The 26,771-nt window shown below is 35.5% G+C and overlaps 1 protein-coding gene and 1 pseudogene across 1 annotated transcript in view; one reads left to right on the top strand and one right to left on the bottom strand.

Moving 5' to 3' along the window:
- Tgap1l12 (GTPase activating protein testicular GAP1 like 12) overlaps positions 1 to 26,771 on the top strand; it is a 376,199-nt gene that overhangs the window by 139,903 nt on the left and 209,525 nt on the right. The window contains exons 7-12 of the mRNA XM_087637245.1: positions 20 to 83; positions 660 to 840; positions 2,975 to 3,164; positions 5,182 to 5,371; positions 6,915 to 7,054; positions 7,832 to 8,137. The gene's annotated coding sequence lies outside the window, so the exon portion shown is untranslated. The remainder of the gene's footprint in view (positions 1 to 19; positions 84 to 659; positions 841 to 2,974; positions 3,165 to 5,181; positions 5,372 to 6,914; positions 7,055 to 7,831; positions 8,138 to 26,771) is intronic.
- LOC134485786 (Golgi apparatus membrane protein TVP23 homolog B-like) lies at positions 16,517 to 17,092 on the bottom strand (annotated as a pseudogene).

The raw sequence follows: 26,771 nt of genomic DNA on the forward strand, positions 1-26,771 counted from the left end.
GGTACTTTTTATCTTCTAGAACATTGAAGATTATCAGCTGTGGTTCTGTCCTGGCCATGGGAAAGTTCCAAGAGCACTCCAAGGTAATAAATACCAAGGAAATCTAAGGAGGGACTAGCTGACTTGTGTGAATTCTCAATTTTTTATGATTTCATCTTATACTCAAACACCTAAAGAAAAATGACTTAAACATACTTTTATTTATTTAAATCATTTTATTTATTTAAATCATAATCAATAACTTTTATAACCTTCAGATACAAGATAACAGGTCACATGCAATAATCTGTGGTCTGAGAAAAAGAATGATTGAAATTTATTCTATTTGAGAAACAGAATTTTCCTGAAAAGCAAACAAAATAAAACTCTAGACATCTTGTGTCTGTAAAAACAATTTCAAAAAATTATTTGGTGATAATTACAGAAAATCCTCTTAGCTCGAAGAAGAAGGAAGAGGAAGCGGAGGATAGAAGAGGAGAGATAGAGAAGGTAAAAGAGAGAGGAGGATTAGGAGGAGGAGGAGGAGGAAGAGGTGAAGTAGGAAGAAGAAGAGGAGAAATAGGAGGAAGAGGAGAAGTACAACAAAGTATTCTAAATTGTATCAGAAGGGTTGCCCATATTCAGTAACATTAGTTACAATTCATGTATTTTTCTTATAGGGCATGAGTGTCCACATGATATTATGATGATAAATGTTCCAAAGAACTTCAGTCCACAAGAATTAAGACATCTTACAATGATAATTCCCTACTTCATCTGTTCAAGATATATCTAAAATCTGATGCGCAGGGGCAATTCATCTTAAAGTCCAGAGACTTAGCAGGAAGCCAGCAGCAAAAAGTGAGTCTAACATCTTCCTTCAGGTGGCTTTTCATAGTTCCCATTTTAATTTATCATCAAATATTGTAATATACTATCATTCTCTTGCTAGGGAGAGGGGCACTATAAAAAACAAAAGAAGAATTAAACAATATATTCCAGGTCCACTTTAAGAGAACTCTAAATTCTAATGTGAAGACTAGTCTTGTTTATAGGGAGAACATTTCATTTTTTCCAGGCAGATATTCAACATAAACTGGTATGCCAAGACATTGTGTACACAGATTTTTGTCCCATTAGAATAGCAGGCCTAAGACAAGACAAGTGATTTCATGATTAGAACACAAAATAACTTATGAACTGCATTTTGATAAACTATTACAATGAAAGCTACATAGAAAAATTGTATGTATGGGACTGAAGATAATCTGTTATAGACTTGAATAGAAATCACCTTAAACTTGTAGCCCAGTCTCTAATCTCATTTCAAATCATATAACAAATATTTTTTAGACCTATATCTAGAGTTGAATTGTCACTTAACATAGATATCCTGGAGCTTCTGAAGTTTTTTAAAATTCTTAATCAAATGATACAATACTTTTATATATAATCTTTCCTTACTCTCCTTTTGAAAACCTCCCTCTTACACCTCTTGATTTCTTTTAAATTTTTTCTTTTTATGTTTTATTAATTATTTTATTTACATTTGAAATGTCCCATTCCTGGTCTCACACCAAGAATACCCCACCTCATTGCCCTTCCACTTTGCCTCTAAGAGGGTGCTCCCCAGCCAACTGTTCTTCTCCTATCTCACCCCTCTGGCATCCCCCTTCTCTGCATCATCAAGGCTCCACAGAAACAAGTACGTCCCCTCCTACTGAGGCCAGAAAAGACAGGCATCTGCATCATATCTAGCAGGGGCTGCAAACTGGCAATATATGCTCTTGGTTTGTTGGCGAATATCCTGGTATCCTGGCAACTCTGAGGGGTCCATTTAATCAATACTGTTGATCTTCCTATAGGGTTGTTAGCCCTTTTCCTTCTTTATTCCTTCCCCTAAGTCTTCCATTGGGGACCCAGGGTTCAGTTGGATGGTTGGCTGCAAGTATCTGCATCTGTCTCAGTCAGATGCTGGTAGATCCTCACAAAAGACAGCTGGTAGATCCTGTCTGCACACATATCTTTGCATCAGCAATTGTCATAGTTTGGTGTCTATACATGGGATTGATCAGATATTATGGCAATCTCTGGATGGCCTTTCCTTCTGTCTCTGCTCCAGTTTTTGTTTCTGCATTTTCTTTAGACAGAAACAATTCTGAGTAAAAGTTTTGAAATGTGTTTTGGTATATATATATATATATATATATATATATATATATATATTCACAAATATACACACAAACACTGACATCTTTGTCAGCCTATATAATTTTACTTGTGATTTAAGCCCTCATGATTTTGCATTAGATAGCCAGACAGACAATATGTTCAACAATGAGGAAGAGTATTTTTATTGTATTATATGACTAATTTGTTTATTTTAATTTATTTGTTTTAAATAACATATATTAAAATTTTTATTCTGGTCCAATATTCTAAAAGAAAATGTAGAAGGGAAAAAGAAACTTAGATTTCAGTTTTGAATGTAGACTACAGGAAGATGAGTCCCATGTTGGACAAAAATAGTCATGTGTATTTTCTCATGAGGGGGACATGCTGTTATTGTAATAAACTTAACAATGGTTCTTCAAAATGTTGAACAAGAAAACATAGGAAGAAAAGAGCTTCACCATGACATTTGAAAAAATAGAAAATTTCTTAATGTGAATGAAGGGAGAGAGGTTATGAAAATGGATATGACTACTGAAGCAACAGCCTGTATGTAGTTCAGGGAGCTTATTAAACCTATGTATCTAGTATTTCATGATACAGTGTGGAGGTAGAGAGCATCATCTTGCAAGAATTCCCATTGGAGAACACTAGACCATGTCTTAGAGACATCAATAAGATTAAAAACAATGTAGGTTATATGGGAAGAAGGCTATATAAGCACAACAGGATGATCAACTCATTATAACGGACATTTTGCAATTGAAATTTGGTTTCATAAAGGTATATACTATACCATGTAATGATCCTATCTCCTCCTCAGATATAAAGAGAAAACGTCTTAAGAAACAAAGAACTTCTATAACATCGTGGTGGTACAGGGTCTCTGTGCCCCACCCGGACAAGGTATGCACCATCCCAAGAGTTAATGAGGGAGAAAAACTGTTTGGAAGAGAACTTATTTCCATTTATCATGATGGCAACCTGCCATCGGCAGGTTCTCGGCAATTCTGGTATGTATCACATGGTTCTTCTCTGGCTCTCTTAAGACAAATTCCTGCTTCACAAATACCTGACCCCTTCACTTCTATCACAATGTGGAGTAAAAACTGTGTCTCAAATCATTGGTTTTTCAATAGGAAGATGAGAGTGGGCTATTCAGGAACTGTCTATTGGAAAAGTTGGATTTAATCTGATAAAAAGAAATGTTACCTGATCTTAAAGGGTTACCATTAGGGTAGGATTTGTACAAAAATAGACTGAGGCACAAAACTAGCTTGAGGTCCTCTGTGTTCATGCCAGTCTTTGCACGGCACCTGTGCCCACCATTGGTCTTTTTCTCAAGGAGACAATCATGCCCTGTGCTGCATGAAGCCTGACAGGTGTTTCCCTATCTTCTTCTCAGGACATGCTGTTCCTACTAAAAAGGAAAGGGTATACCCACAATCAAGGGTACGTTTACAGTATCTCTGAGTGTAACCTTGTGCCAAACAGAAAAGGACAAATTAGATTCAGAAGAAGAGATAACCAAACAATCTGTTTATGTAGTGGCATGCATCTTTAAGGTAGGGAAAGTCCTTCCATCATCCATCCTCAGGATTTCTCTGAGTCTATGGGAGTAGTGTTCTTCCTTTTGCATTCCCTTGAGTGACAGTAAATAGGTATGAGATAAATCTGGTAAGCTCAAATCTCCACTGTTAGTGTTAATAACTTGAATGATGTTTTGCTTAGAAATTTTTTAAGCAATGCTATTCTTGGGCTATCAAAGGTGAACCCTACCCTCATTTCTCGGAGACCCAATCTCAAAGCAAATGTTACTATACTCCGGTGTACAATCTTTCTGATTCTCTTTACACCTGTTTGGAGACCACAGTTCAGGACTTAGTATGTGTATGTACAAACTGAGGCTCAGTGTCACAAGGTATTTTTTTCTTTGGAACTTGAATAGCTGTAGTTTTTAATAGTAGTCTCCATCCATTGCAAAGAGAACATTTTTGATGGGTCAGGGCTATATTATCTGTGAATATTAAGTTAAATATTTATAATAGAGTTAGGAGTCACACTTGTTTAGTGAAATAGGGGCAGGACGTTCTCTAAGAACCAGACCACATGTGCCTCCATGCTTCCAGTACCAGACATGGCTTTGTGCTCCTGAGAAATCAGATAAGAGTTCCTATGGTTGTCTTTGTTGTGGTTACCATAATGGTATGTTTCTATCATTTAAAAAGCGTATTTAAGCTGAAGTATTGATCACGTATATGTGTTAGTTTGCTCAGCCGTCCACTAGCGGAATGCTGATCTAAGAAAAGGTTTTTCTATAGTCAAAATAAATCTGAAAATCTACGCTTTGATTTCTGGTTTAAATTGATGAAACTTACTGGACATATATTTCAGGGAATGTTCTACTTAGGGGAAATTTTGGGAGCTGTGAAGAAAGTTGGAACTAAACTGAAATTTACAGAAGAATGTACTTTGAACAATTTTCATGATTAAATTTTTCCACAAAATATTTTTCCTCCCTTTATAAGAACTTCCTACAAAACATTGAAGGAATTCTGATGACTTCAAAACTCTATGATGAGTGGATTGTTGTAACCAAAAAGGTCAATGACTACGAGAAATTAGACACAGTGCAGAGGTAATTGTTGGCAAACTGTGTGAACAACATCAACAAAATAGAAGTAGTATTTGCTTACACACACTAGAAATAATATATCACAGAAATATTTACTAAAAACATTGACAGGTAGCAAAAGGTTTCAATTGTTCACAAACACACAAGACACTTTCAAAAGAGAAGTGTGAGTTACAGTGGGAATTAGAGTAGCCCTGGCTTATTATCCTACTGCCACATTCCAATTAGATTTGTCTTTTTTTCTGAATTGGATAAATATTTCAAGTAATAATTTGAGTAAAAATTCTTTCATTTTATTTTCAGAGCATCCAGCAATCGATCCAATTACTCTGTTCCTTTCATTCATATTTAGAAATTGAGTATACTTGTTTCAAAATAACTGTCTCTGTGTTCAGTCTTTTAGAAAAACTGTCAACTGCAAATGCTGCTATTCTGAGGCAACCTTTTCGAATATTATATGAAATTAAAAGTAATTCTTCTGTTAATGAAATGTCTTCTTACCATCTATCTGTTTGGATAGCCCCATGTCTCTCATTCATGCCCAGCTCTTCCAATAATGGAGGGACAAATGATATTGCCAAAAAGGTAATTAGATACGAACTTCATGCCTAGCTTTGATAAGCCTTTACAATGAGACAGGAAAACAGGAATATCCTGAGAAAATGGGTTATTTTGTTGTTGTTATTGTTGATTGTTTTGTTTTTGTTTCATTGTGTAAATTAAGTACAGCTTTGAAATGTGTTCCTCTGGAGAGGAGGAATCATTGGTGCATTTCAAGTAAAATATAAATGGGTATTTGAGTGCATGGATTCAGTTAATATCATTGTCTTTTAGATTATCCTTAGACTCACCGATGAGAACAAATACTGTGAAATGATATAAAAATTATTAATAATCCTGGGTACTGGGTTCAGCAATCAAGACTTAATTCTGATATAATCAATACAGAATGTGTGAAATTCTACTTGTTTTCAAGTGGGTTTTCCCAACAAAACAAAGTCATTGCAAATTTGGATTGTTTTTTATCAGATATGGTCATATTTTTAGCCTTCAAGACTAATAAGTGAAATGGGGTTTGCAACAAGGCAAAATGACAGAGACCTTCTGTGTTTGTCCTATTTCGTCGCAGATTTCTCTGGTAAAATTTATAATTGAAAACTCTCCAAAAATATTCAGAGAGAACTTGGTTTTAGTTTGGTATGAAACATCATTCTTTTATACTCCCAGAGTAAAGTCTTCATATTCCCAGAATATGCCAACAAACATCAGAAACATGAAGGAAACTGAACATGGGCTAGGTATTATCCTATTGTTAGAATTTGCCTCCAAATTTTAGAACCTCTTTCTACTGGTCCTTAGTTATGTTAGAGGTTAATCCCAGAAATGAGACTAAGCAATTAATTAAGAATATGTGAAGAAATGATAATTACAGCGATATATTGAGTCTTAACATAGATTCTTAAAATAAAGAGAATATCAACTCAATAGCAAATTGGATTTTGTCTATGTAACAGCTCTGGTTGTCATGGATCTTGCTTTGTGTACCTAGCTGACATCAAGTTTAGAGAGATCCTCTTGGCTCTGCTCCCTGTGATCTGGGAATAATGGCATGTGCCACCATGCTAGGCTCTTAGGAAAATCTGAAAATATAACATAATGTACACATAGGTTATCAGAGTCACTGTGATCTCAGATTTGAGCTCACAATGACACTACGATCTCAGATTTGAGCTCACAGATCAGTGGAGAACGACAAGGACTATAACAGTAATGTGGTCAGGCAAATTGTTCTGTGAAGGACAGACACAGTTGTTAAATTCACTGTTTCCCATGACAGTTAGAAAGTCACCCAGGGGGACTAAGAGACTGGTACTATATGACTGCTTGATTCTGATACCTTTATGCATAGCTTTCAAGGCAAACACAAGAACTTATTCTTTATACAGTAGTATGGGCCATATAGAACTATATATCCAGGGCCTTATGAAGCAAAATTGTTATAAATGTTACAGTATTAATTAGTTATTTTCTGTGTGTTTGTGTTATTGCAAAAGTCATGCACACTATAAATGAAAAGGGTGTGTTCAGGTTGAGTGAGTTCAGTTACACCAATGTTTTCCCTTCTTAGATTCAGAGAAACATGAAGGCAATGTATATACCAACCCACCAGTACCTTCTCAAAATCCACCACAACCAACAAAGAAATGTTTGTTTGGGAAATCTCTTATGAGTATTTTTGAAGACAAAAAGTTGCCTGGTTCAATATTTGTGAGTATCATTTTGGGTTTCTGCAGCACCTTTGTTCTAAGAAAGTTATTTAATCAAACTGATGAAGGTTTAGATAATCTATCCATGAGGTTAAGATCAATTTTAAATAGAAATATGTTCCATTGAAGTATGAATCACTTAATTGAAAGAAATTGAAAATAAGAAAAAGAAATAGTATTCTCATGTTTTACGCTGATTGTATCAAAGATCCTAACCCACCAACCTATTGGAAGAAATGGGTCTATGGAAGTGCCCCACTGATGACACAACTGTAAACTCTTCCAGGTTCATTATGGCTCCATGTCACTCTGGATTCAATCCCTTAATATCATTGCTTCTGAGATTTCTCCATCTATTATAATTAAACATATCTGTAGAGTTTATGTCATCAATAAATTAGATATACATATTGTTTTTTGCTATATATTAACATCTTTTGTCACAGAGGACTATATTTAAATGCCACCTAATATGGCTTAATCTATTTTCATTAGTTACTAAACGTCTTTTTTTTGTGTCCAGCATCTATTTTAGCATTGTCACTATGCTAGGAATTTATGCTGAGTGAACAACTTTATCATGTCAGACACATGAGCAGAACTGCCCATTTCTTAGGTATTTTAGAGCAGAATTTTCTGGTAACCATGTTTGTGATCATGTAATCAAATGAAAATAGAGAAAATGTGAAATAAATCTGTGTATGGTAGTCATTTTTACAGAGTAAAATTATAGGAGAACGATTTAAATATGCGTGGGTTCTTATGACAACATCTTTAGAAAAAGTTAAAAATAAGAAGTGGACAGACAGCCGCCAGTATCCATGATTCTGGACCGTGCCCAGGACCGAACTGAACCGGCCAAACAGCTCCCTGCACCCGAATCCAGTGGAAGAGAAAGCTGGACCCTCAGAAGCGTGGACACTCCTGAGAAGTCAGAGGAGACTACCCTCTACTCACAGTGCAGACCCAAGAGGGAACCGCATAGTGCCAACTGTGCCCGCTGTGTGCAAGGACCTAGGAGCAATCAGGGGCAGGACCCATTGACGACATCTCCAGAATATCGCTGACACACCTGAGAACAGAGGTACGACCCATATATATATATAGTGATTCAAAGACTTATTGGCTTACCATTGCACGTAAGAGTTTATAAACATTTAAAAGTGGAATAAAGAAATTAGTTATTTACTCTCCCATGAGCCTATGTGAAGCTTTGCTGTATTCGTTAAGTTGTTCTAAGTACAACTTAGGCTTTTGTTCATGAGACACATGGTTCTGCATTTCTAACCATTTTTTACAAGAATGAAATTTATTAATACATTTCACTAATAATTTTAGGATTAAATAAATAGTCAAATAACCTTTAAATAAAGCATATGCCACCTATCTTTCTATTCTAATTAAATCTGTCAATATATCAACCTATTTATGTATCTATTCATCTATCTATTATTTAACTAGGTATCTAACTTATCTATTACCTATCATCATTTATCATGTATCAATCTATATGTATCTATTGTCAATTTTTCCATCTTTCTTTTATCATCACCTGTTAATCATTTATCCGCTTATCTATTATCTATTATCTATGATCTAAGTATAATCTATGTATCATCTATCTATCTATCATCATACTATCTACATAATATTTATCTATCTATCTATCTATCTATCTATCCATCGACCCACTTATTTGACATCTACTTATTTATCTACCTGTGTATCATCAACTACTGTGACATTATTTCTTGTTGCTGATGTCATTGTAAAAGATACTAGATTTGATATACCTCAAAAGAACTCCCAGGAATAAAGGTTTTTTCTTTCTCTTAATTTCACTTTCTTTGAAGCAAATTATCGAAACTTGCAGTTTTGCTCCATTAGGGCACTACAGATTAAAAAATCACATTGAAATGGAGTGATATTTCATAACATTTTGTCACCATTTACTTTCTGTGCCTAATTCTAATTGCTTAATTGACCTGGAAATATCCTCTTCTTAGTATGAGCAAAATCTGCATCTTAGTCAGTGTTTGTTTAATTATCCAAAAGAGAAGAACAATGACAAAATACTATTTGATCAAAAGGATTAGTGAATGATTACATACTCATGAATAAATAAATGTAATGACTAAACTTTTCTATTTCACATTTGGAAAACTACACTATATTGTTTTTTTCCCATTAGTAACTTTTAAAAAATTATATAACACAGAAATACGATAAGAACCAGGAGGAAACAAGTCTCTTTGCATGTGGAGATAAAATCCTTATTTAATCAGCAATTTGTCTACGTGAACTCTGTTTTTTGTTTCCTTCCTTCCTTCCTTCCCTCCTTCCTTCCTTTTTTCCTTTTTTCCTTCCCTCCTGTTTCAGTAAAAATATATTTTTTTAGAATATTTTACAAATAGTATTGTAATTATTTTTATTTTTATACTAAATTGTGTTACTCGTGATAGCCAAAGAAGGGTGTATGTTTGAGCATTTGTAGCAGGATATTTTTCAATGTCAATTGTGTAGTTTTACAGTCCATATTAGATTGCTGATAGATTGTAGATGCTGATAGATTGTAGATTGTGAAGGATATTTAAATAGTAAGGACATAGTTGACACTAATGCTTCCATTTTCATTCTCTAATTTTACCTGTCGTAATTTTTAATTCTTTTTTTTACATATTAATGTTAACCTCATCACTGCCTGCCTCCAGATCACCCCCTTCCACAATCATTCCTTCAATCCTTCTCCCCTTTTCCTCTAAGTGGGTGGGAGCCTTCCAGTCTCTTCCAGACTAGGCACTTCATCTCCCACTAAGGTCAGACAAAGGCAGGCAGGCTAGAAGCATATATTGCACTTAAAGGCAACAGCCCATTCCAGTTATTTGTGACCCATTTGAAGATCAAGTAGCATATCTGCTACGTATGTGCAGAGAGGCCTACATCAAGCCTACGTATGTTCTTTGGTTGGTAGTTCAGACTCTGAAAACACCATGGCTTTAAGTTCATTCTGCTGGTCTTCCTGTGGAATTTCTATACCTTAGAAGCTGCAACCCTTCTGCATATTCTATCAGGACAGTTTTGTATGCTTTTAACACTTGGCTAATTCCTTATGAGTCATGTTAAAATTCTTGTAGCAAGTATCTTGGATAATAACAATTCAGACTAGGGCAAGAATGAAAAAGAGTTTCTTTTAAATAGTCTACCAAGTGCTTAAAAATCAGGACTAACTAGTTATCTGTTTTCTCTAGTCAACATAAGAACTCATGATATTGGTCATCATAAGGACTTTAGTATAGATCCACAATGTATGAAATCAATGTATAATAATTCCTGTCTGCCACCAAGAATTGTGTAAGGGGTTGAATATAGAACAGGCATATCCCTATAGATCATGTACCAACCAACATAGTCTTCTCAGTGACCTTTTGGCTCTGGGAGGAAATCTATCTTACAAAGTAAACTGGAAGTGATTTATGAAGATAACCAATGCCAAGCTTGTGCCTACACACACACACACACACACACACACACACACACACACAGAGAGAGAGAGAGAGAGAGAGAGAGAGACAGACAGACAGACAGACAGACAGACAGACAGACACGAATATATTTGGATAACAAACAAACAAAAACATTCATATAAACATAATAACACATTTCTAAGAGGATAACCAAGCTTCATAATTCTAAGACATAACAAATGAGAAATATTGAACATCGAATATTCTCTTCTTAATCCTCACGTGTACTTGTATACATATCAATTCTATTTTCTTCATTATTGAGTTATGTCATTCACAAAAATTAATTTTAAATTATGTGAATTAGTTTCCTATTAACACAATGCACATAAATACGATATATGATATCTATGATTTAGTAAGAGTCAGAACAGACAGTATAGTCAAAATGATACATTGGTCAATGCTGTTATATAAATGCACCAAATGAATACACATGGTATGCACTCACTGATAAGTGGATATTAGCCCAAAAGCTCAGAATATTCAAGATACAATTCACAGATCACATGAAACTCAAAAAGAAGGAAGATGATACTGTGGGTGTTTCAGTCACTCTTAGAAGAGGGAACAAAATAGTCAAGGGAGGAAATATGGAGACAAAGTATGAAGCAGGAACTGAAGGAAAGGTCATCCAGAGACTGTTCTACCTAGGAATCCATCCCATGTACAGACACCAAACCCAGACACTATTGGGGATGCCAAGAAATGCATTCCGACAGGAAGCGGTCTCCTGAAAGACTCTGCCAGATTCTGACAAATACAGAGGCAGATGTTTGCAGCCAACCATTGGACTGAGCATGGGTACCCCAATGGAGGAGGGAAGGCAAGAACTGAAGGAGTTGAAGGGGTTTGCTACCCCTTAGGAAGAACAATATCAACCAACCAGACCCCTCAGTGTCCCAAGGACTAAACCCCCAACCAAAGAGTACAATGGAGGGACCAATGGCTCCAGTTGCATATGTAGCAGAGGATGGCCTGTTGGGCATCAGTGGTAGGAAAGGCCGTTGGTCCCAAGAAGGCTCGATGTCCCACTATAGGGGAATATCATGACCGGGAGGCAGGAGGGAGTGGGTGAGTGGGTGAGTGGGTAAGTGGGTGAGTGGGTAAGTGGGTGAGTGGATGAGGGAGCACCCTCATAGAGGAAGACAGTGAGGAAATGGGATGGGGGGTTTCCTGAGGGGAAACCAGGAAAGGGGATAACGTTTGAAATGTAAATTTAAATAAATACAACAAAAATAGAAAAAATATTTTCAGTTTGAATGATTTAAGAGATGTGCATAGGTCATAAAAGATCCATGCTCATGACAAGTCATGTTCACAGAATATATGACCTTAGTATTTCCAATGTTTGGACCAAGAGCAGTATTTTTAGTTGTGTTGTTGTTTAGAAGTTACTATTCCAAAAGTATTATGTTATGTCGGCTGAAATATTATAAGAACCCACAATATGACCTCTCCATCAATATTTAGGTGTCTTGTATATTCTCTGACAATTCACTTCATTCTTGTTTTGTTTTGTTTTGTGTTGTTGAGACAGTATCAGACAGGCAAGTCTTTCTCTCAATTTGTTATGTAGACAAAGATGTTTTCTACACAGAGTTCACCTTGCTCTATCTCCTATGTCCTAGGATTATAGGAACAAGACATTAAGAGTTTCTAATATGAGCAAGATTTTGCAATAATATTTTTATGGAAAAATAAAAAGTTAAACATTTCCTTTCATATTATTTAAAATCAGATTTATATTTTTTAAGGACTCATCATCATGTTTCATTTGTGAAGCTATACAACTATTTAACAATTGTCCCATATTCAAGGAATGTATCCTTTAAATCAGATATACAAAAAAAGGCATTTAAGAACTTTATGTAGTGGCAAACCAATTCTTGTTTGAATTTTTCACACTATCCAGATTTCCCTGAGCATATTTCCAGTTGGATTTTGCATGGTTTTACCATCACTATTGGAATTTCGTGTGTAGTGATAGGTGACTTTAAATATGTTTTCACAAATATTTATATAATTCATCTTTTTCTTGCATGTGAATAGAGTGAATAGGAACAAGTGGAAGCAGAGGCACCTCTACCTGAGAGCTAAAGGGTGCTGAGAGGGAACAGGAATATAACAGAGGGAACGTGGTTCGTGTTCTCAATAGTCTCTACTGAACTTGAAGAGTGTGGTGGTTTCTTTCAAGAAGACCAGCACAAATAAACGTGCATAATAACAATCAGTAATATGAAAGTGATCTCTTGGAATTCCAAGTTATCGGTGTGGGTGTAATCTCCTCTGGTTGCATCTATCAGGAGGAGAGAGGGGATACAAAGCAGGGAAACTCAGGATTGAACAATTACAGGATAGTACCCGATACAATTTTAAGAGAAAATTAGATGTATGTTCAGCCTATAGTATTTGTGACATTGTGATGAGTAACATTAGCAGTATCATTTATGCCTGAGAATATAATTGTGGAATTTTCAAAACTATTTAGAGTAGAAAAAAATGATCAACCTAGCTCAATGCACAACACGAAGAAAGATAATTTGCATTGCTTATGAATGGTTTTTATAGAAAATGAGCTTTTAAAAGTGATACCTAGTTCAAAATGAAATCCTCACTAATCTGACCTTACTTGTCCATAGGCCAAAGTAAGAATATTAATTGACTTTGTATATTGTATCTTTACTGTGCATGTTACAGTTAACATTGGAGTAAATTTAACAATTGAAAGGTATTTAATGAAAAATGTTACAGAATGTATTGCATATATTTCACTAGGAATTTATTTTCTTTCTTTTTTATAATTTTATTTTTCTTGTAATTTTTATGTATTTATATTTCCAAGGTTATCCCCTTTCTCCCCCTCTACTATACTTCCTCCTCCCTCCCCTTGCTTCTATGAGCATGCTCCCATTCCCACCCACCCACTCCAACCTCAGTGCCCTGGCATTACCCTACATTGGGGGAAACAAGCCTTCATAGGACCAAGGGCTTTTCTAATATTTTTATAAAAAGACAAAAAGCTTTATTAGGCTTAAGGAAACACATGTTCTTACTTAAATCTCATATTAGTATCTCAAGTGGAAACGTCAACAGGATATTTGGATTTAAATATTTACATACTAAATATCCTGTAGGAGTTATTAAAGTTTAACCTGACAAGAAATGCAAAGTGCTTCAGGTAGTTCTCAACTACCCTGAAGAACTATTAGAAAGGGTATACTTTATGCCTGAATTTTTTTCCTAGATAATTTGTGTCTCTTATGGGAGGAGAGTGAGCCTAACATTTAGAACTTCATTTAAGATGTCTGTGAATGTACAATCAGTTATATGTATTATATAACACATATGTTCTTCTATGTGTTCTGTAAACACAGTTACATCTATTTTAGGCAAATAAAAACTAAAAACAACTTTATATCCTCTCAAAAAAAACCTTTAAACCTTAGTATCTCTTTTTCTTTTTCCTCCACAATTAAGACTCCCTCTCCCATTTTTCCTTCCCACTTTCACATCACTTAGAGCCTGCCATTGCCCAGTCCTGCGGCTCTCATCCAATTCATGGGACCTTTATCCTCTCTCACTTTCTGTAGTTACTCTGGGTTATATGTCAAGGAAGTGATAGTAATTACACGGTATATTTATGTTTTAGTATATTTTAGGGTTACCTTCACTGATTCCCAGAATCACTTCAGGGTTCAGATCTATAGTCCATCTCTTCAATGAGACAGTTGATTTTTTTCTGAATATTAAATATTTGTAGCTAGTGTTACCACCATTTGAATGTAAGAAAATTCAGGCTTTTTCTGTTTTTTTTTTCTTTTTTAATAGTTTGCTGTGGTCAGTGTCCTAATTTTATTCATATTTACAAGATAAAAAATTAGTGCTGGCAGTATGATTCAGTGGTGAGAATAAATCACACTTAACATCCTGGGGTTGATTCCCAGAAGCAGTAAGTCAGAAAGTGAAAAATAATTCCTTTTATTTATGCTCAGATCTCCATATACCTGCCAATACATGCCAGTATGTACACAAACACACACATACAGACACACACACAAGCACATACTCATATTATTCCCTCCAAAATTAATCGAGAGTCCAGATAAAACATTTCTATCTTGCTCTACCAAAAACTTTATAGATTTTATGTTTTCATTTTTATCTTTATACATGCAAAGTGTATCCTATTCATGACTTTGATATAAATATAATGACAAAACTTTCAGTCAAATACTATGTATAGAGATTTTATGTCTGTCTAGAGATTTCAGAAGTTAGAAGAAGCATTAGTTTAATCCACAGATTCTTGCACAGAGGAACTAAACATTTTCTACATAGGTAAATTAAAGAGACAGAACAATTACAGAACTGATTCAGGTTAAACAAATTTCTCTGTCATTTCTTCTGCTAGAAGACTAAAATTATCCATTAGTGTAATTTTGTCAAAAAATACAAACACCTAAATCAAATAAATTTAAATACTCTTTAAGTTAATAGAGATTTTTCATTGACTATGCAACTGTCAATTTAAATTGATTTACAATTTTGAAGCATATTTTCTAAGTAAATTATACTTTCTGTGAAATAGCTATATGTATGCTAATTGCCTGTGACAATTGTCAGGAACACAGCATACACACACACACACACACACACATTTCCTAAAAGTAATATTTTTCATTATTTCTTTATTATTTTTTATTTTATAATATGTTTTTAATCAAAATAGAACTACATCATTTTCCCTTCCTAATTCCCAAAATCCAGTCCCTACCAGATTTCCTATCTTTCACAAAGCAATTTTTTTTGTTGTTTGTGAGCATATGGACTCAGAATTGATAACTCTCCATTTGACAACCAACTAGAGGTAATCCTTGGCTTTGTGATATCCTTTAAATGTTATTAATATTTAGTAATACACTGTAATTAGTGTATATCAACTTGAAACAATTTCAAGCATTCTAAAATCAACAAAGATTCCTGGACCCCTGCTGTCATTGGAGAAGGGACATACTCTCTAATTCTTTTCCTTTCACCTTTCTTCAAATACTATATGCTTTCTTTTACTTCCATCAACACTGAGCTATGAATCATAAGCCTTCTACAATGTAAACAGAATTCTTGAAATTACAAATTAGACATACGTAAAACTTACCCTAATGAACAACTAAAAAGATAAAGACATAGTTACAATGAACCACAATTTGGACATGAAAAAGTCTTAAATCATAGTTACTTTGTGAAAGGGATTCGCCATAGCAACTTTTATCAAGTGTGAAAGATAATAATGAACTCACAATTGGTGATGGTAAATTCAGACTTTTAGTTATGAAATTAACTCTTGTTCAGTAATATTAGTTAAAAATCTTGATGGAAGAAAATGTTGTCCCCTGATAGATCTTTTGCAAACTAAGAAATACAAAAGGTTCTAATTAGTAAACACAGGGCAGATGCAGGAATTCCTGAGAAAATGAAAGAATAAAGTCAAAAAGAAAGGATAAATGCTTGGTAAGAGAATGATAAGCCAAGTTCTCCTTCCCAAAGTCTTTGTTCATCCACATTGCCCTTTAGAAAAGTACTTTGTAGCTCTCTCCATGTTTGACGAGTTAATCTTCCTCTAAATCTAATGCTTCTGCATAAAAGAGCATGAGACTTTATCCTGGTCCAAAGAGATTGTGGAGAAAATCCATCCTTTTGCACCCCTGACTTTAATCTTAGATATTTTCTCCTGGAACAGCGGCTTCTCATACATTTTTAAAAATCAGGATAAACCATTGGGCTTAGTATATTAAGGGTAGCAAGACTTCTTCCACACATGAACCTGAAGACTGATTTGTTAATATCTGCTGATGATCTGTAGTGAGGTAGTGAAAAAGACACCAGCAAATATCAGCAAACCGGGTACTTTTCTCTAGTTTTTCTCTGTCTGTAAACATTCATTTATGCATATAACTTAATACCTTCTCATTTTCATCTGCTGTTAATAAGATAAATTTACTGATCAGGTAAAATTTATATATTAATATATACAAAATACAAATGTAAACACATCTAAATAAATAAACACATCGGGGTTGGGGATTTAGCTCAAAGGCAAAGATCACCCACAGGACTGGGTAGGCGATGGGTCCTAACCAAAAGATTCTCGACTCGGCCTCAGAAATGGTTTTGTTGTCTTGAGGAGTTGACTTTCTGAACTCAAACACCCAGTGGCTCTTTCCATCCTTGTCGATTCCACCAACGTAGGTCAACCATTAGTCTACCGGTGACATTCTTCACTGCCCAAAAGTCATATGACAGCAGAAAGATAATTGTCACCATGCAGTCAATAAAGCTCCTGCTGAGCAGCTCGCAGAGGAGATAGACCACAACTGCACTGACTCGGAAGAAAGGTGGAAGAAGGACGCCACGGGGTGTCTGATTTTGGATTTTCTTGGTCTACTGGTTGTCTCCTCTTCTGCATCAAACAGTGAGACATCTTTAGCGTTGTTATTACTGTCCTGCGACAACATCTCTGTGCTTCATTTAATGATAGTTATTCTTGCCCTAGATTTGTAGGATCATGTTTGTGAATTTATTATGAGATATCAATGTTTTTATAAAGCATCCATGAGAAATATTCACAAAGTATAAAAATCTGATCTGTTTCTTAACAACATTCTTCAGCATTATCAAAGAATATAATAAAATAAATAAATAACAGTTAATTTTTAACAATTTCAAGACTTTTTTATGAACCATTGGTATAAAATAAAATCATTAGATGTAGATGCTTCTGTGAGTCTGTGCTTAGAAGGACTTAAAGATATTACCAGAAAACTAGATCGGATACTTAATTATAGCCGAGTGGCCAGATATAAAATCATTCTTTAAAAGTCAGTAATCTCTTTGTAGAGAAGTCTAAACACAGAAAAAGGTAAGGAGAGCATTTCTATTCATAGTAGTACAAAATAGCAACTGTTAGTAAGCCTAGAAAGATAGTTTAAAGAATCTGAAACTGAAAAAATTAAAATATTGAAGGAAGACATTGAATGAATTACTAGAATATACCAAGACTTTCCATATTCATAAGCAGTATATGTTTACAACAATTGATGAATAAAGGAAACATGGATACTTAACAGACACAGCAGAAATGAATTCATGATATTTGCAGGAAATTGAATAAAGCCAGAAATCACTATTTTAATCAATATAAGCTAGACTCAGAAAGTCAAATAAACACATGCTATTCTTTATATATGAAATCCAGATTTAAATCAAATACATTTATAGTGTGCATATCCAAAAGAGACCAGGGAGGAAGAATGGTTATTTGGGAAAGATGGTGATGTATATTAAAGACCAGAGGAAAATAGATACACCAGTGAAAAAAGGAATGATTTAAATAATCCTTTAAGTAAAAGTACAATGAAATCTATGCATGAACATGCCATAATTTAATTCATCAACTTAATGCTAACTTAAATTAATAATTATATTTTCTGATGAATGCAATACTATAAATTAGAGTTTCATAAAACCCATCTATTCCATTCTGGGGTACATATCTAAAAATCTAAGACAATTAGATGCTGCTCACAGTAGCCAAGGTGTGGTGGAAAACTAAGATGAAAATTCACCTAGGAAAAATATAATATAGAAATAGGACAGAGAAGTATTAAAACGCTAAGGTTGCACATTTCAGAATAGAAGAGAGAAATAGAGAATACATGTGATCAGAGTAGATAAATATTTTATTTGAAAAACGGAAAAAAGAAATTCATGGTTTATACAATAAGTATATAATAATAAATTTAAGAGTTTGGTTATTATATTTCTATTGAATATTGCATTAGAAAGTTATCTATCATCTGACCCTTCAGTTAAGCTTTAGATTCTCAAACAGACCAATTCCTACGTGAAGAATTTATAGCTAGATAAAAGAATGCAAACACAGAAGGTCAGTGGGAAAAATTTGGTCACTAAGGTGTAACATACAAAGACTCAGATGTGAACACTTTCTTTATACCGAAACAACCTGATTATACCACATTTTCTATATGAACAAGAATGCTTTTGGGGGTGTGTAGAAACATGTTCTCTGTAACTGTTATAATTTCCATATTAAAAGATGTGTAAACTTTTCAATACTTAATATATAAACTGTCTCTCTTGTCCTCAAAAGTCTGGGCAGAGAGTCATGCCTTAACAACAGGTATTGCAGCTAATTGGGTGATGTGGACCATAGGTTTATGGCAATAGTGACCTCTTCACTTTTAGTCTGCATTATAACATTTATTTGAACTTAAAATCCTCCATATCCGGAAAATTCAGGAATGATTTTAAGCCTCTTCTATTTAACTGGTGAGTCAGTCCAGTGATATGTAAGTCAGATTAAATAACATAAGAACTGACATTTCTACACCGAAAAGAAGAGTATATAGCGATCTATACAAAGTTAACAGCACAGCACTTACTCGGAACCAAACAGGGTTTCTTTCGAGCCTGTGCTGGGCTCTGACTTCCCCTTCCACCTTCAGTGTCCTTGGTGCTTGGATGCCCTTAAGGGAAGCATGGATCTGAGATCTCATGTACACAAGAGACTGGGAGCTACAGCAATAATCCCAGAGGCTGCTGTTTCTCATCTGTGAAAAATGGACTGACGAACCCCATTATTGACTGCTTTCTGCAGTCTCTCACAGGCACTTAGGACAAGCCAGCACCGAGGCAGACTCGCAGTCTAGCAGCTCCTTTTACTTTTCCTGCCTGCTCTAAGTCACTAGCTGCCTGCCTCGTGACTGCATTTAGTCTAAAATATGTTCTCAGTGCCACGAGAACATAGACTGATATTTCTGTTGAGGATGCAGGGTACGTGTAACTGTCCTAAAACTGCATGGAATAAAAGTTGGGTTGACAGTGAAAAAAAAAAAAAACAAAGTTACCAGCAATGATGTTTCAATTTATATTCACTATTATCAAAGAACATTTTATTCTAAGCTTATTTTATACTAAGGAATATATGTTTTAATATCATAATTTGAAAACATTTAAAATGTTAGTTTAATTTTATCTTAGTTTGTAAATGAAATTTTATATTCCTATTATCCTAAACATCTCTAAAATTAAAATAAATGCAAACATATTGGCACAGTATGATCAACTTTTTTTAGGATAGAAAATTTTCAAAGAAATTTGGAGACACTTGCATTAGATGCCTCAGTGGTTTGGCACAGATAATCAGGCGCTTTTTGACAAAAAGGAAATGACAAATGGCCAAGAGGTGGAGGCACTGCCTGGAAACAGAAGTTGAGTGTCTGTTTCCAGGAATACACAGATATAAAAGTGAGAAAATGAATATGTTTTATTTCTTTTGTGGGTATTTATGAGAGGTGAGGATGACTCTGACAGTAATAAAACAGAGGTCGTTCCTGGAAGAAGGAAGATATTTCAGCTTTGGTAGGATGTGTTATTTATTAATCAGTGATTGTAGCACACATCTGAGATGTCCGTTAACTGCTCCTAGAACCAAACTATTTATTCTAGTGCCTATCCTTTTCCAATTACTAGATTCAATTGTTTAGTGAAAGATTTACACACACACATACACACACACACACTTAATATCAGCATGTCAGCATGCATATAATATTATATATATATATATATACAGTTGGTTCTTAATTGTAACATTATATTGGATTTGTAGGTTGTAGCAATTTGATTTAATGCAGCACTGAGTTAGATAATATTTACATGGACAAAGTACAAAGAAGTTTAGGTTGGCAGTTAGGAACCAGTAGAAACCAATAAATATTGGATGAATAATTCTATGAGGTCAGTGTTTCTCCTGAGAAGGTGGGAAGTCAAACAAGAGGTTCACCTAGTGTGCGTATCTGCGTCCCCATCTGCATGTGTGCCGTCTTCAGGCCATCTGTGTCTGCCCCTTGCTCATCTCCTTCTCTATCTTCACGTCATTCTTACTGTGTGTTTAAGACAAAATGAAAAATGAACCTTCCGTGTTATTAAATATTTGGACATTTTTGGGAGGCCATGGAGGCTGTGAGGGCTGTCAAAATTAGACATCATGGGGGTTTGTTGCAAATATTTAAGTTAAAGATCAAAGAGTGTTCACGTCGTATCAATATGTACAAGTATATAAGGTTGTATTAATTATTAAGATAGAGTACATGGTCTCTGGTAACATTTTAAGCATAATTTTTATACTACATATTTTTATCACAACAATGTCCCATCTCCCACTCTCCCTAGCTCCTTTCCACTATTTCACCTCTTGAATTTTGTGTGGCCTGAACCTGTGTAGCAACATGTCCCTGACTATTCTTAAGCTAATACATTTTGTTAAGAAAACATTTTGTTTTAAAAACCTTACCTGAAATATTATAAACTGAAGATTTTAACATATTGTTCTAAAATGTTTTGTTAAAATCTGGTATGATGCTAAAAAATTCATGGGAACATTCACTATGTCACTAACATTTCCTACTTTTATTTCCTTTAAAACTTGTCTGGCACAGTGATATAATTGAAATAATTTTAATCATCAATTAATGAAAAATATATTAACTTTGCACTTTAGTGCTAAGTATTTCACTCTATCATATTAATTGGTGTTGGCGTTTGATGGGTAAGTTCAGATTTTGAAAATATTTTTATAATAATATTAAAAATTAATTTCAAATAGTTTAAATAACTTGAATAGAAATTTATAAAAATAAAATTATTCAGATTAGGGTTGTCCCGATATTCACCATCTCAAAATCTGACGGAGGTCATACATCTACATTATAAAGAACACAAATAAATATCAATAAACCAATAACCCAAATGAAAATGGGTTATAGATCTAAGCAGAGAATTCTCTGCAGAGAAATGTCTAATGGCTGACAAACATTTAAAAAAATGTTAAATATCCTTAGTCATCAAGGAAATACAAACCAAAGCATCTCTAAGATTTCATCTTATACAAAACAAAATGTCTAAGCTCAAAAATTCAAGAAAAATCTCATGCTGGCAAGGATGTAGAGCAAGAAGAACACTCCTCCATTTCTAGAGGGAGTCTAACCTTGTGCCTCCATGTTGGAAATCAAGTTGGCAGTTTCTCAGAAAATTGGGAATCGACCTATCTCAAGACCCAGCTATACTACTCCTGGGCATATACCAAAGTGATTTTTCATCATACACAAGGATGCTTCCTCAGCTATGTTCACAGTAGCTTTATTTATATTGGCCAGAAACTGGAAACCACCTAAATGGCACTAAACTGTAGAATGCTTAATGAATATATTGTACATTTATACAATGGAGCATTATTCAGATGATAAAGAAAAGTAACATCATGAATTTTGCAGGCAAATGGATTGACTACAAAAACAAAATCACCTCAATTAAGGTAACCCAGCCCAGAAAACCAAACATGGTATATATATGCCCTTATAAGTGGATATTAGCTATAAAATAAAGGATAATCATATCACAACCCACAGACCCAAAGAAGATAATTATCAAGGAGGATCCAAGGGTAGACAGGCACATGAATCTCTCTGAGAAGGGGGAATAGTTTATACATCAAAGTTGAATAGTAGGAGGGGGTTTGGTAGGGGTTGGATGGGATTAGGAACAAGAGAAATGGGGACGATAGATAAAGAGAGACTGTGAAAGACAACCAGATAGGGGCAGCTCTGGAATAAACTAGAAACCTATAACAATGGGATTCTCAAGAATATATAAGGGTGGCCCTAGTTAATACTCCTAGCAACAAGGGATTTGAAACCTGAAATGATCATCTCCAGTAACCAGACACATCTTTCAATGGAGGAAACTGGGTCACCAACTCAGCCACAACACCTTAGACCCACACTTTGGCCTCCCTATAAGACATACAGGGGTAAAGGATGGAGAAGAGTTTGAGGGAAGAGCAAACCAATGAAAGGCACAGAATAAAACACAAGCCATGGGAGGGAGCCCATTCCTAACAGGATTAATGATATTTTTCCTATACTTGCAGACAAGAGCCTACCATAAGTGCTGGGGAAAGAGAGATTTCCCCCAGCAAGTGATGGAAACTGATGCAGAGACCCACAGCCAAACATTAAATGGAGTTTGAGGAATCTGGTGGTAGAAGGGGGTTAGGGGTTGTTATTGAAGGAAACAGTTGTCAAGAAGACTACAAAACAACCTACAGAATCAACTACCCTGGGAGACTGAACTACAAACCTGCAAACATGAATAGAACGGAGCTAGGCTCTCTGCACACATGTAACAGTTGAACAGCTGGGTCTTCATGTGAGATGACTCCAGTGGATACAGGCCTGACTCTGACTACATTGTGTGCTGTTGGATACCATTCCACTTGCCCAACCTTAATAGAAAAGGATTCACTTAATATTACTGCAATTTGCTATGCCATGACTGGTTGCTATCCATGAGAGCTTTCCCCTTTGGTGAGGAAAAGAGAAGAAGGCGAGGATGGTAGGACATGAAGAGGGACTAAGAGTAAAGGAGAAAGGGGAAGCTGCAATTGAGATGTAGAATAAGCAAAAAATTTAATCAATTAAAATGTATAATAAAAATAATTTCATAAATTTGATTAAAGAATATGTTTGTTTTCTTTCTATATGTAAATATATTATTATAAAGTTAAAATTTAAACTGCTTTTCCAGGCAAGGTTAATTATTAATTTCATTCTATAAAAATGTTACTGAACATTAAGAAGCTAAGACATGTTAGTTGAAATAATAACATGTCACAGTGTGTGGGGCTGAATGAGGCAGTAAATGAAGAATTGGATATGTGAAAATTACCCCATCTAAATTAAAACCTACAATTTCCTGCTTGTGGCCGCCACTTTGTTTCTGATTTCCAGGGTATATGGTGTTTCCCAGTGAATATTCTATAATATTAATGCTGTAGTGATCGAAATACATGTTGGCTAAATAAAACTAACCATGATAATTGGTTAATGTTCAAGCTTGTCACCTTTAAAGTTTTAAAATTTCATGTTAAACAACGTACGCTAGATGTTACTTTCTCTTTATATATACTGTGAAGTGCCTTGCGTGTGTGTCATACGTGTTGTGTATATCTGTGTGTTTGTAACATGGATGGTCCTCAAATCTTTCATTCTTCCAGGCAATGCTAAATAAAAATCTAAAAAAGACATACTTGATCTGTGACAAAACATGTATTCTCTTTTCTTAGAGCTCTTGACCCAATGGATCGGAATTTTTTTTCTTTCTTTTTTTTTTATTAACTTGAGTATTTCTTATATACATTTCGAGTGTTATTCCCTTTCCCGGTTTCCGGGCAAACATCCCCCTCCCCCCTCCCCTTCCTTATGGGTGTTCCCCTCCCAACCCTCCCCCCATTGCCGCCCTCCCCCCATAGACTAGTTCACTGGGGGTTCAGTCTTAGCAGGACCCAGGGCTTCCCCTTCCACTGGTGCTCTTACTAGGATATTCATTGCTACTTATGAGGTCAGAGTCCAGGGTCAGTCCAAGTATAGTCTTTAGGTAGTGGCTTAGTCCCTGGAAGCTCTGGTTGCTTGGCATTGTTGTACATATGGGGTCTCGAGCCCCTTCAAGCTCTTCCAGTTCTTTCTCTGATTCCTTCAACGGGGGTCCTATTCTCAGTTCAGTGGTATGCTGCTGGCATTCGCCTCTGTGTTGGCTGTATTCTGGCTGTGTCTCTCAGGAGCGATCTACATCCGGCTCCTGTCGGCCTGCACTTCTTTGCTTCATCCGTCTTGTCTAATTGGGTGGCTGTATATGTATGGACCACATGTGGGGCAGGCTCTGAATGGGTGTTCCTTCTGTCTCCATTTTAATCTTTGTCTCTCTATTCCCTCCCAAGGGTATTCTTGTTCCCCCTTTTAAAGAAGGAGTGAAGCATTGACATTTTGATCATCTGTCTTGAGTTTCATTTGTTCTAGGCATCTAGGGTAATTCAAGCATTTGGGCTAATAGCCACTTATCAATGAGTGCATACCATGTATGTCTTTCTGTGATTGGGTTAGCTCACTCAGGATGATATTTTCCAGTTCCAACCATTTGCCTACGAATTTCATAAACTCGTTGTTTTTGATAGCTGAGTAATATTCCATTGTGTAGAGGTACCACATTTTCTGTATCCATTCCTCTGTTGAAGGGCATCTGGGTTCTTTCCAGTTTCTGGCTATTATAAATAAGGCTGCGATGAACATAGTGGAGCACGTGTCTCTTTATATGTTGAGGCATCTTTTGGGTATATGCCCAAGAGAGGTATAGATGGATCCTCAGGCAGTTCAATGTCCAATTTTCTGAGGAACCTCCAGACTGATTTCCAGAATGGTTTTACCAGTCTGCAATCCCACCAACAATGGAGGAGTGTTCCTCTTTCTCCACATCCTCGCCACCATCTGCTGTCACCTGAGTTTTTGATCTTAGCCATTCTCACTGCTGTGAGGTGAAATCTCAGGGTTGTTTTGATTTGCATTTCCCTTATGACTAAAGATGTTGAACATTTCTTTAGGTGTTTCTCAGCCATTCGGCATTCCTCAGGTGTGAATTCTTTGTTTAGCTCTGAACCCCATTTTTAATAGGGTTATTTGTCTCCCTGCGGTCTAACTTCTTGAGTTCTTTGTATATTTTGGATATAAGGCCTCTATCTGTTGTAGGATTGGTAAAGATCTTTTCCCAATCTGTTGGTTGCCGTTTTGTCCTAACCACAGTGTCCTTTGCCTTACAGAAGCTTTGCAGTTTTATGAGATCCCATTTGTCAATTCTTGATCTTAGAGCATAAGCCATTGGTGTTTTGTTCAGGAAATTTTTTCCAGTGCCCATGTGTTCCAGATGCTTCCCTAGGTTTTCTTCTATTAGTTTGAGTGTGTCTGGTTTGATATGGAGGTCCTTGATCCACTTGGACTTAAGCTTTGTACAGGGTGATAAGCATGGATTGATCTGCATTCTTCTACATGTTGACCTCCAGTTGTACCAGCACCATTTGCTGAAAATGCTATCTTTTTTCCATTGGATGGTTTTGGCTCCTTTGTCAAAAATCAAGTGACCATAGATGTATGGGTTCATTTCTGGGTCTTCAATTATTTTCCATTGGTCTATCTGTCTGTCTCTGTACCAATACCATGCAGTTTTTATCACTATTGCTCTGTAATACTGCTTGAGTTCAGGGACAGTGATTCCCCCTGAAGTCCTTTTATTGTTGAGGATAGTTCTAGCTATCCTGGGTTTTTTGTTATACCAGATGAATTTGCAAATTGTTTTGTCTAACTCTTTGAAGAATGGATTGGCATTTCAATGTGGATTGCATTGAATCTGTAGATCGCTTTTGGTAAAATGGCCATTTTTACTATATTAATCCTGCCAATCCATGAGCATGGGAGATCTTTCCATCTTCTGAGGTCTTCTTCAATTTCTTTCTTCAGTGTCTTGAAGTTCTTATTGTACAGATCTTTTACTTGCTTTGTTAAAGTCACACTGAGGTATTTTACATTATTTGGGACTATTATGAAGGGTGTCATTTCCCTAACTTCTTTCTCGGCTTGTTTCTCTTTTGTGTAGAGGAAGGCTACTGATTTATTTGAGTTAATTTTATACCCAGCCACTTTGCTGAAGTTGTTTATCAGCTTTAGAAGTTCTCTGGTGGAACTTTTGGGATCACTTAAATATACTATCATATCATCTGCAAATAGTGATATTTTGACTTCTTCTTTTCCAACCTGTATCCCCTTGACCTCCTTTTGTTGTCTGATTGCTCTGGCTAGAACTTCAATAACTATATTGAATAAGTAGGGAGAAAGTGGGCAGCCTTGTCTAGTCTGTGATTTTAGTGTGATTGCTTCAAGTTTCTTTCTGTTTAGTTTAATGTTAGCAACTGGTTTTCTGTATATGGCTTTTAATATGTTCAGGTATGGGCCTTGAATTCCTATTCTTTCCAGGACTTTTATCATGAAGGGGTGTTGAATTTTGTCAAATGCTTTCTCAGCATCTAATGAAATGATCATGTGGTTTTGTTCTGTCATGTTTGTTTATATAATGGATCACGTTGATGTTTTTCCGTATGTTAAACCATCCCTGCATGCCTGGGATGAAGCCTACTTGATCATGGTGGATGATTGTTTTGATGTGCAATTGGATTCGGTTTGCCAGAATTTTGTTGAGTATTTTTGCGTCGATATTCATAAGAGAAATTGGTCT

This window comes from Rattus norvegicus, chromosome 2 (assembly GCF_021556685.1).
Source record: "Rattus norvegicus strain SHRSP/BbbUtx chromosome 2, alternate assembly SHRSP_T2T, whole genome shotgun sequence".
NCBI lineage: Eukaryota > Metazoa > Chordata > Mammalia > Rodentia > Muridae > Rattus > Rattus norvegicus.